We start from the raw sequence: 12,021 nt of genomic DNA, 5'->3' as shown, positions 1-12,021 counted from the left end.
GGCAGCCCCAACAGTGGGACAGAAGGGCAGCACCTGGAGGAGCTGGCAGACTCCCTGCCTCTTCCTGTGGGCTCCTCCAGACTGCCCCAGAGCCACTCAGGTGGGGAAAGCAGGGGCAGGGCATCCTGGAGAGATGAGTTAGGGAAAGCAGGAGAGCAGAGACAGAAAAAGGTGGAGAGGAGAAGGCTGTGTGGTCAGGTTAAGGAGGACTCAGCTCTGCCTGCTGCCCCAGCTCTGAGTGCCCCTGTGACTGTCGCTTGCTGCAGCTCAGCCAGTTTGGGAGAGGGCAAAAGAAAGGCCAGGAAGGGTGAAACAAAGAGCAGGACATGCCTAGCCATTATGATCTGGGACAAACAGCCACCCATGAAAGGGCAAGGGGGTAGAAGAGGCATGAGGACCACTTCTGGGGAGGGCTGCAGGACTCCCTCAGGCAACAAGCAGGGGCCAACCCCAAGCCCTGCAGGAGTGTTAGCAATGCTACCTGTCCTGCTTAGCACAGAGGCAACACCTGTACTGTAACCAGACCCCAAACTAGGTGGTGTCTGACCTATGATTACATGGTTTTCTGCCTGAGAGGGGGTGGCTGGCAGTGCTGCAGTGGGTTCAACTCTCCTCATGACAGCCAGGGGAGCACAGGGCGCTGACAGCCCACTTGCTTCCTGCTATAGGAAGCTGGCAAGGGATGCCCTGGTCCTGAGCCATCCTTCAGCTGACATCCACCACCCTATCATGGAGAGCTGTGGTCACCCAGCAGTAACCCTGAGGTGGCCTCACTACCACTTTTCCACTGCTGCCTGGGCAATTTTGCAGGGAGAGGGGTAAAAGGTCCACCCACAATGGGTCACAGACCTGCCATGATGACAGGGAGAGGTGTGGTGTGGAGGAAAGAGGGAAGACTTGTGCAGTCAGGAAGAGCCACAGTTGCACACATTGCATTAAATCCTGAGACTTCCTGAAGCCCAGCTGCACGTCCCAGTGGCAATGCCTGCAAAACTGGACTCATGAAGGTAACCTGGTGCTTTTCTGGATCCTTGGAAATCCAGCCTGGCCTTAGTAACAAAGTGCAAATGCACACTGGAATATGCAAAGACACATCCTGTGCGGTAACGTTGTGATGGGGAAAACTCCTATTTTGACATCATTATACTCCCCAGCTGAACTGCTTGAAGTTCAAATAACCCTTACTTGGCTCTAGTCTGGCCAGGAAACCCAACCTCTGAGGTGAGGTCATTAAAGCTGGACTTCTGGAAATGCAGAGGTGTTAATTACTGTACTAATCCTTTAGACAATGCTGGCTCCTGGGATATCCGGAGCATTAGCACTTTAGTAGCTGTTGGGCCCAGATCACTCCAGTGTCTTCTATAGGGCCACGAATGCAGAGGTTAGAGTCAGAAGAGTCAGAGAGTGTCAGAAGCTGGCCCTGAAAGGATGTAGGTCCGTTTTGTCTCGTTACCACAGAGCTGACATCGTCTGTTTGCTATGTTTACCTGACACCTATGAAGCATCAGATGGTTCATATCTGCTGCAGAATAAGCTGCCTATTTTTTACAAAATCATGTCCCTTCAAGTACCTTACCTCTGTAGGCTCAGCAAGCCAATGGCTCATCAGAGGGATGGAGCACCCTGGAGCCACAGCATGGTTTTAATGACAGTGTGGAAATGAAATGCCTAATCCATGAAAAATGCCTATGACAAAATATGAACAACTGAATCCATAATCACAGTAACACTGGGAACAGAGCTCAGCAAAACAGTTGTATTCTTTCAATCAGGCGAAGTAGCTGTTGCACAGCAGCTCTCATTCTTTCCAGCTGGACACTCACATTCCCAAACACATCCTGTTGAAGGCAAGCCTTCCTTATAGGGGGCCAATGGATGCCCCTACACAGCAAAAGGAACAGCAGCTTTTTGTGGACCCATTGTAGTTAATGAACTTTGTCAGGTTGATCAATGATTTTCTAGCAAATTTAGCAGGCCATGTTTGAAAAGCAATTGCAACTGATTTGTGTTACTGCATCTACAGTAGCATGGCCATGCGGATGCTTCTCTGCACTTCTGGCCATCAGCCTGCTTACCTGGCACTCCTTCAGCCAGGCCAGGGACCTAGCACACTCAGCTAGGGTTGCCACATACGTACAATTTCCTAAGGACATTCAGGCACCCAAATCTAGTTGATCTGATTTGCAGTTGCAAATCAGATTTGCAGTTGCAGTGCAGTTGAACTGCACTGAGGTTTCCAGCAGCAGTTGTTCACAAAGTGGGAGCTGCAGGAGCCCTCAGTGGGGCCCGCAGCTGCCCCCCAGACTACTCCTGCTCCCCTGCAGGCAACACAGAAGAATCCAGGAGCTGAAACTGAACCTATACACACCCTTATCAATGAGTGCAGGGGGTCCTGGATAAGGTCTTACCCAAGGCCTATAATTTCTCTGGCTTTGTCATTTATAGAGCATGGAACATGCTGCACAAAAGTATGTTGAGACAACGCACAACTATTTATTAGCAGAGTCTGTAGCTGGTGTTATGCATGGACTGTAATGGTGGAAGTTACTTTTGGGGTAAAATAAAAATTAAATGAGAGAAAGAGAAAAGCAAGTGGGGAGAGAAGCAATGGAGGTTCCCAGACAAGTGTCCTCTTCCTGATTTCATCTCCAGGGCAGCTGATGATCCCCCCATAATGCTTCCCCATAGTAATCTTAAAGTTTTTCATTAGGCACACAGAGTCCCTCCTGGTTCTCCCTGCTTATGGGATTCTGTAGACAGTAATGCACACTTCGCTCAGGTATAAGTGCTGTACGCTGACTGGTTGTTAAGCTTTCTGCATACACGTAACGGGGCTCCCGAATACAAACCAAATAAACCAAAGGAAGGCAAAAAGGGGGAAATCAGTGTTTTCATGTCAGTGGCCGTCACTTCCCATGGGAGTCTGTCACAGCGGCGCTGGCAGAGTCACAGGTGCAAGACCAGGAGAACAGCAGCAAAACAATAAAGGGAGAACACTCCAGCAGATGGTCTGGAAAACACAGCCACAACATCTCAGGTGAAAAGGTACTGAGCTGCAAGTAGAAGGCAGGCTACAGGAGCTGCAAGATTCTACTTGCAGCAAGCCTATTTGCAAAAGCCTTCCGCATTACAAAAGCTAAGGCATCTTGCAACAAGCAGCTCCAGCAGGGATGAGTGCAAGAGTCCTGCATTGGGGTAGTGAGTAAGCTAGTGCATAAAGTGCTGTTTTTCACTTTGAGACAGAACGACTAAAGTTCCTGCCCCATACCTGCTACAGACCCATCAGATCTGAGCTGCTCCTTCTCTCATCCCAGTCAGGCAATAGCTACCATGTGGCTGTGGCTGCTCTGTGCAGGGCTGTGCTCTCATGCACAAAGACAGGAGCACTCATTTTAGGAGCTGGAGAGGTGTTTATGCTGGGGATCCTGAGAGAGGTTACCTCTTCCTGCTCTGCTCTAGTCCTCTGCAGCTCACTTGTGTCAGGCTTAGAGAGGTGTAGGCTCGTCCTCTTTCCTCAGGTACTAAAATCTTCCTGTCCATTGCTTTGAAAAGTCTCTGCATCTGTTCTAAAGACAGAGGAGAGTCAGAGGCGCATTCCTCAGCTGTTTCTGCAGAGCTGAGCAATCACTTTACCACGCAGAGTCGTCCTTAGCCAGATGATAACACTTGAGCCATTGTTCAGCAAAAACTGGGACCTTCAGGAAAGAGTAGTCAATTAATGGATATTGCAGACTAAAATGTTTTTGCAACCTGTGGTTTTCTGTCTCCTCTTATATAAATCAGGTTTAGCACTGGCAGCTCTGAGAAGGTAGTCTGTGAAAGCATGGTTTCTTTGTAAAAGAAAGCAAAGGCCAGTTTGCTCTGGCTGACTGTGACCTCACGTACCTGAGCAAGGGAGACTGCTGAAGAAGACTGGGCTTGACCTGTTCTCAGATTGAGAAGCATAAAGTGGTTTATCCCCATTCTGAAAGAAGTCTTTCTGCTCTCCCTGTGCCTGAGGTTTAGGTAACTGATTAGTGGCTAGCTCAAACTAACAGCCTTCTCATGGTGTCAAAATTGGGTGTAGACCATGTAGGTATCAGCCACATAACCTGAACACCATTAGGTCTGGGATCATCATGACAGTTGTGCTGCTTTAGTGTTCCAACAATTATTAGACAGCACTATGCCTTGCGTTCACTTGTCAGCTTTCTCCAAAAACCATAGTGGCCAAAGACATGGGTCTGAACAAATCCAACAGTTCTCACTATCTGGGCATTATTCATCCCTCAGCTTCTGATCCATATGCAAGTCATGTGCATAAGCCATATTCTGCAACCTAGCAGATTAGATACTGATTTTCATAAGCACATCAACCTTAAGTTAAAGGTGCTCCAACAAAACTTTCATGTCTGTTATGAGCAGCAGTGCTGTAGGAAGGTCTTGACAGAGCCTTGATACCAGGTAGTAGTAATTTTGATACTTAAGTCTATGTATTCTCTTATGTCCTGAAAATAACAGGATACAGGAGGGACAAGTGGGGAGAAAGAGACAAGTCCTTCATCTCTGGTCACTGATGTGCCATAGGTGAGTTTCCAGTTGGAGAAGTATGGCAAGCTATGGTGGCTGAGGTTGGCAAGCAGTGCAGTGCCTCCCTAATGAAATGTCAGTCTCTTTGGATGCTTGACAGTGCTGTCAGACCCTCGGCCCCCTAGCAGAGCAAGCAGCTGTACTGCCCCAGCTTCCTCTGCCTTCCTTTCTACAGATGGGGATGAGAAGACTCCTAGGCTTCCTCTAGCTGCTACTAAATTACATGGTGCAAAGCAATGAAGAATCAGCCATGGTTATGTTTTTGAGAAGATGAAATAGGATGATGTTTTCTTTCCCCATGTGCGTTGCTGCACAACATCGCCAGATACAAACAAGATTTGTCATTCTGAGGGGGCCAAGGGAGATCTTGTTCAGGCTGTTATGTATGTCAGGAACAGCTTAATCACCAGTAAGGTTGCTTCCTTGCCCAAGACCATTGCTGTATCTTTCAGGAATCATCAATGTTCCACTTAGGAAATATTTTTGCCTATAGTGATTTGTATGTGTGTGTTAGCTATCCAGCAAAAGATGGCATGACTAAATAATCCAACAAGTGTTTTATCAGCTTGTGTTTGCTCCTGATTCAAAGACAATGCCCCCCAAACAGTCATTCCCCAGGAATGCAGACCTTAGAGCTCTGGCATTAAATTTCACTTAATGGAATTTGCTGCACAGATAAAACACAAAAAACAGCAAGTCCTGACTCTGAGGACATTTCCTCTGATAACAAACAGTTGACATAGGAAAAAATATAATTTATCCACTGGTTTGTCTGAGGTCAATGATTTAAAAAAACAAAGTTTAAAAAAAATCCAGACAATCACCCCAGAAGAATGGATTTCACATTGATGAGGTATTTCATCCTGATTTTCAAGTCATATGAGCTCACTTGTTGCCGGACATGCTTTAGAGGACTGGCACCAGGAGCTGCAGAGGAGTAGTGTTGCCATTTCAGCAGCCGGAGGAAACCATGCTTCATATCTGGTGCCCTAACAGCCTTCTGGACAGCCAAGTGTGACAGAGATCTGGCCCTGGCCAGGAAAGTGGCAATGAGTGTTATGCGTACTTCAGATGTCTTTGGAACAAAACCAGCATCCACAGACGGGTCGGTTCTGATGGCCTGCTGTGTCTGACACTCTGCCAGGGCAGTGATGGGGAACCTTTCTCTGGTATATCAGAGTGCTCTTCCAAACTGGAGACTGAACATGCCGGTAGAAACTCAGGGAAGACCGGAAAAGCCTTCCACCTTTCCAAAGTGCTGCTACCTTCTATAGATGCTGCTGTCTCTATAAATTTTACTATCATGTCTTCTTTGCATCCTATGCCAGGGGCCGCTGACCCCTCCTTTGTTGATTTAGCAGGTGCAATGGGGACAAGAGGGAACTGAGAGGGGTTGTAATGTGTTTTAAAATCTTGGCATATGAATAATTTTTATGGTGGGCAATTGTCTCCATTACTTACTGCTTGAGCATAGCAGTCAGATGCCAACTGGTACCAGATTGGTACCAGATTGGTACTTCTCTGACTTGTCAAGGTCCCAGAAAAACTTATTAAATCAGCAGGTGGGGATCACGTAATGGGAGAGATACACTGTCTATCTGCCTCTCTATTAAAGGGTACAAGTCCTACTGTTAAAGGGTATAATGCCTTCCTCATGCCCCGTACTCCTCTCATGGCCCTCCACTCTGAGCTTGGGAAGTTCACCTGTGTTGACCATGGGTTGATTGATTTCCTTACACCAAACCAAAGGCCTGAGCAAAGATACCTGAAACACCTGAGCTGTTCTACAGTACCAGGTCAAGCCTGCAGCATAAACTACCTGACAGCACTCCTTTAGCAGGCAGAGAAGCATGCTGTGCAGAACAGTGTGCCCATTGGGCATATGAAACGGGATCTTTCTTCTCAATTCCTACTGCTTGCCTCTCTGAATGACAGTCCTGAAATTAAGGTGTGCAATGCATTTTCCGTCTCTGTTAAAAAAAAAACCCAAACACTTCCACCCTAGAGGATATTACAAAAGAAATACTGAGTGGTTTGACATTTGCTGTCAGAAATGGCAGTGTACATGCTCTTTTAAGGAGTAGACTTCAGTCCCCAGGTGAGATATTATGGATTGCAGTATGCCTGAATAGGTATAGGCCTGGGACTTCCTCAGGGAGAAAAGAGCAATAACTCAGCACCTTGGAAGGACAGACTTCCGTGCCCTGCTCTAAGAGCATGAGTATTGCAAAAGTGTGTGGTATAGAACCATTTGCAAAGTAAAATAAGGTGTGCTGTGGGGATTGCAGGTTGTTAATGCCTTGGAGTCATCTAAGGAGCTCAGGTGGTGGTGGAGAAAACCATTTCCTCTGGAAAGGAACTCCATTGTCTGTAGTTGCCAGTAGTTTTATAGCATACCAGTCTGCCCATCTAGTATCAGCTTTCCTAAAGTACAAGTGAAGACGTGGTAGGAAGAATGAAGAATAACATCTTGACTGACCTCCAACAGCATCCAGTAGTCTGCTCCCATCAGGAGCCAGGTGACTGTCCTCTTTCCAATGCTCTGCACCTGTAATAAGCCGACAGGGACAAATGACAAATGTCACCTGGAGCAGAACTCTTTCTATTCAGTTCACTTTCACAATAATCAAGTATGAAGAAGTAATGCATTCTTGCTGCTGGGAACTCTGTAGCCTTCTAGCTAGTTCTGCAGTTTGGAGGGCAAAAAAAGATGACAGCAAGCAGGAGAGTTTATTTGTAGAGTGGGTTGGAAAATTTATTTGTTACAACCATAAAGTAGTATGGGTGAGAATAAAAATAGAAAACCTTAGTCAGAAATTTCTGCATTCACTATCCATACTTACAGCATTTGTTAGAATGTGCATGTGAGCACTCTGAGAGCACCAAAATTTACTTCTGCTTGTACTTCCCTTCCTTAAATATTTTCACTTGTCAAAATCCCAAAATATCAGAAAATGGATCTTTCAAGACAGAACTTCCTTCTCAATGAAAAACCCTGCTTTGATTTTCATCAGGAATCAGGATATAAAAATATGCTCTCTGCTCGCCATCAGTCATTCTGCCCTTTAATAGCCATTGCAGGTATTCACCAACATCTCAGTAGATAAAATCTCCACAAGTTTTTTGGAAGTTGAAACTTGGGTAGGAGATCCACTGCAAAAAGGCACCGCAACTTGAGTTCACCAAGTGTTTTCTTTGGCCTGTGGGATGCCTCATTAACTTATGTCTCTTGTCCAACCACCACTTAAGGACCAGTTGGAGGGGTGAAACAGTGGATGGGACAAAGTGAGGAAGAATAGCAATGCTGCTTAGATAGAAATCCTGTAAAATCTTTAGAGAGTGCGCTGGAGTTATGAGAAACCTGTCTTTGTTAGTGTTTCTGCTAGTTTGATAAACTTTCTGAGAGGAATGAAATTCCCACCTCTCTTTATTCACTGCTTCAAAATGAGAAAAGCAAGTGGACAAGTTGCCTTTTCCTCTAACTCATTACTACTCTGAGTGAACAAATACAGAAATCCAACTGTTTCTATTGCCTTCATGGTCCCAAGACCAAGGAGGCATCTGCAGGTCTCTTGGAGGGCAGTGGAGGTGTCACCTTGAAGTGGACTTTGGGGACAAGAGCCCCAAAACTTATTTCATCCCAGAAAGGAATTATGAGTCCTACCAGTATCACAGCCTGTGCTTCATTTTCCTCTTGAGAACTTGAGGGGTAACATGCTAAAGTCACAAATCTTCAGGGCACACAACTTTTTTTTTGCTCTGACTGCTAGCAGAGTATCATGGAAGAACAGCTAAGTCATCTAGATCTCTATAAGGATCAAATTATGTGAAATTTGAGTCTTGTCCTCCATTAAAGCTGAAATTGGACCCCAGTTGATCCGGTTGTGTATGACACTTCACTGCCTTGGCTATCAAGCTGAGATGCCTTCTCATCACTCTCTGATGGACTTTGTCCATAGCCAGTGGTGATCTGAAGCTCCACCACTGCTCAGGAGTTTCCCCAAGTCAGCCTGTGATCTGTGATAACAGAGTTGTGGGTTGTTAGGAAAACAAAAATGGATCATGCCATGCTGCAACTTCCATCAGAATGCTTAGAGGCTCATTTTGAAAGATCTTTCACTGATACCTGGATCCCCAGTTAAAAATATTAGGAGGCTCTTTTAATTGATGGTTCCAGCTTTCATGGAGTCCAGCTGTCCTTCCTTGCATGGATACAATTACATTCTTCCTTGACTCCACAAACACATTACCTGGCAAATGCAACTACTTGTATTGTAACAGAATTAAAGGAATACCTTGGTTTGTGTGTAAGTTCTGACACTTTTCTTGTTTGGTTCTTTGACCTCTCCTCCATGTAGCCGTTGTGCTGACTTAACTAAGATTGACCCTTTGTGCAAGCCCTGATGTAAAAACACTTTCAGGGATTTAACTAAATGGTATGGTTTGCACATCTAAACATATCAATGAAAGTTAGGCCAGGATAAACCACCTTTTCTGAGGGAGGTTTTAAACATACTTTTAGGGCTCTGGCAGATGAATTACAGTGAGTCAGCCACAACAATTTAAGGATTTGTAAGACCTTCTTTGATCCCGGTCTTTGCTACAGCCACAGCAGGAGTAACTCCATGTTTCCCTCGATGTGCAGGTGAGATGGGTTATAAGCAGCATCATCTGAGCTGCAGACAGTCCCTGCACTCAGCAGCCCCTGTTGCTAATAGGCTGGGAGTTACCATGCTGTTGAGGGTGCTGCACAATGATATGAGCCCAAGAACACGCCCTGCCCAAAGTTTTGCTTTCAGGTTTGGTATCTGAAGTGTCTTTGTGGCTTGGCACAGCTGGGCCTTTGAAAAGTCACTTGGACCTTCACTCCAGGTGGCTACCTGCATTTGCGTATGTATGTCTTGGACAACAGCACTGGCCTTTCTGCAGAGGTGACATCCAATGTGCTGGGCCATGTGCAAAAAAACCCAGTAGTTTATTCTTGGCCCTGAATGCCAAGAGCTGGTGGCAAATGCTATTTAAAATCAAAATCTCCATTGCCCTGTCTGCTACTTAAGGATTCCTCTTAATAGCAGCAGCTCCTCTTCTCTGGAGTGAGAGAAAAAGTTTCCTGGCAATGTCAGGAGGATATGGTTCAGTGAGGCACAGGAGAGGTCCTATGTGCATAAACTGTTTGTGTGCAAGTAACCAAGCCCTCTTTTGGAAGGGCTAGGCTGGACTAGAGTGCCCCTGGACTTCCATGGGATTAGCCACATTCTGCATCCTGCCTTCAGTTACGTGAAATCTTATATAGGTACCAAAACAAAGATTTGCCTGGTTGCAGCAGTCAAACAGATGCCAGAGAGCTGGAAGGACAGCCACTGGCCCACAGTTTTGGCCTTACATAAAATCATATGGGCTTGATACAGTTTACTTAACAGCCTAGTCACATGAATCAGCCTGCAACTCTCAGCAGGCTCTGTGCCATGTGGACAAGTAGCATGAATTTGTTTTCAGGTTTGCTTCTAAGTGTGTCAAAGGGCTTGCTGAGGACGCTAATGTCCTATAACAACAATCCACTACCCAGATTTAATTCAAATGCTGGCCATGTGTTTTATCAGTCATCCTGCCACAAGGTCCATGAGAGGTGCCGTGACCTTAGCCCATACATAACAGCTCTGCAGCAAATATCAGTTTCTGCAGGCAAGTGTTTCATGGGCCAGAAGGGGACAAGGCATATCTGGGCTGGCTCTCTGCTATAACACTCATTGTGCCAACATCTTAGGGACCTATTGGATTCACTGGTGAGGTAAAATTTAGGTAGCCTTAAAGTGTCTCCTAGATGATATGAAAAGGCAAAGGCTGCCCTACTCCTTTCTTAGGGTGTGTTCAGCAGTGACACAGTCCACTTCAAATCAGACTGGAAAAAGGGCTGCTGCAGCACTAATTGTCTTCAATAGTCAGGACAGAGAACTTTGGCCTGCACATTGGGTGCCCTCCAAAGCAATCACCAACATGACTGGATATTGGATTTTTCCTTCATCTCCTAGCTGGATATGTCTATTACATTTGTTATACTCACGTTGTTAACTTGGAGACATGATGGCCTGCAGCTGGTTTTTTTTGTTGTTGTATTTTTATTTTTTTATTTTATTTGATTGAGATTATATTCTGCCATGCTTATCACTCCTGAAGGTAGAGGTGTATGTAAAATCCAGGCTATCACAGGAGATCATAACATTCATATTTGTCTGGTGTATTTGTTGCTAGACAATAGTTTATTCCACTTAATTCAAACACAATGGATTTCTCACCTTTTATTTCCTTTCCAAAGTCCATTCTAAGACTGGTGTGTGAACTGCCTCTTCTTCAACTAATTTACAGTGTGTAGCTCTAAATGGAATGAGAAGTTTTGCATAGAGAAATTATGGAGGCTTCAACCCATCGATTTTTGTGGTGTACTTGCACTTCCAGATTACCTGTGGAGGAATTAAACCTCTTCATTCCAGTGATACAGACAACATGGCCGGGTCACTGGAATATTACTGATTATACATGTCAGTCTTCCTTTTCTTGCTTCATGATTTTGCTTGGTTTTGCTTTTTCTCAGTTACTCAGTACCTTTTCCCTATGACTTTCCCATCACATCAGTCTGTCTGAATGTAGTGTTTCCTTCTAAATAAAATACCTAAAAGTCATTTACGAGAACAGAGGTTTCACAGTAGCTTGAACTCTGACTTTGTATATCTCGTTCACAAGGGACTTGGCCAATCCCATATGCCCAATGGCTGAGAAAGGCACAACAGGAACACTGCCTCTGTCCCATGCCTTCCCTTTCTTTTCTCCTCTCCAGAACATCACATAATTGACCCCATACTTTTACTTTATCTCCTTCCTTAGAGACCTCTATCTCCTAGACTTTTACCCATCCTATGGCAAGGGAGATCACAGGCTGGATGGGGTGCTGTCCATAAAAATAGGGCTGTGGAGAGATTGAAGATGTTGGGAGTTGTCCCAAGAGGGGAGTTATGATTTTGGCTACCAAGGGAGCAAAAGTGAGGTCCTGTATTTCCAGGGGTCACAGCCCAGAAGAGGACCAAAGCTAAGAGAAAAACACCCACACTGCATGGCTAGTTTTACATAGTCTGATGAAAACAACTAGAGTCCAGGGAAAATAGCTCTTATCTCTCCGGGTTTCCTCCGATACCTTTTTTATTTCGGTCTGTTTATGGATGGAGAGAAGGCATTTGGGAAACAGTATTAATTCCAGCTTAGTCTATAGTCACTATCCCACTTTCTGTAAGTAAACACTCAGAGAACACAAGCCCAATGTTCTGAATGAGTATTTTTCCGGCCATTTTATCCTGAGCCTTAGCAGTTATGATCATGCTTTAAGAATTTGTTTTATCACTAAGTCTAGCCCCTCAGAGACCATGGTCATGCAATAGGCCCACACAGCGAAGTCACCAGATA

This window comes from Phalacrocorax aristotelis, chromosome Z (genome assembly GCF_949628215.1).
Source record: "Phalacrocorax aristotelis chromosome Z, bGulAri2.1, whole genome shotgun sequence".
Lineage (NCBI taxonomy): Eukaryota > Metazoa > Chordata > Aves > Suliformes > Phalacrocoracidae > Phalacrocorax > Phalacrocorax aristotelis.
This window is presented reverse-complemented; position numbering follows the sequence as displayed.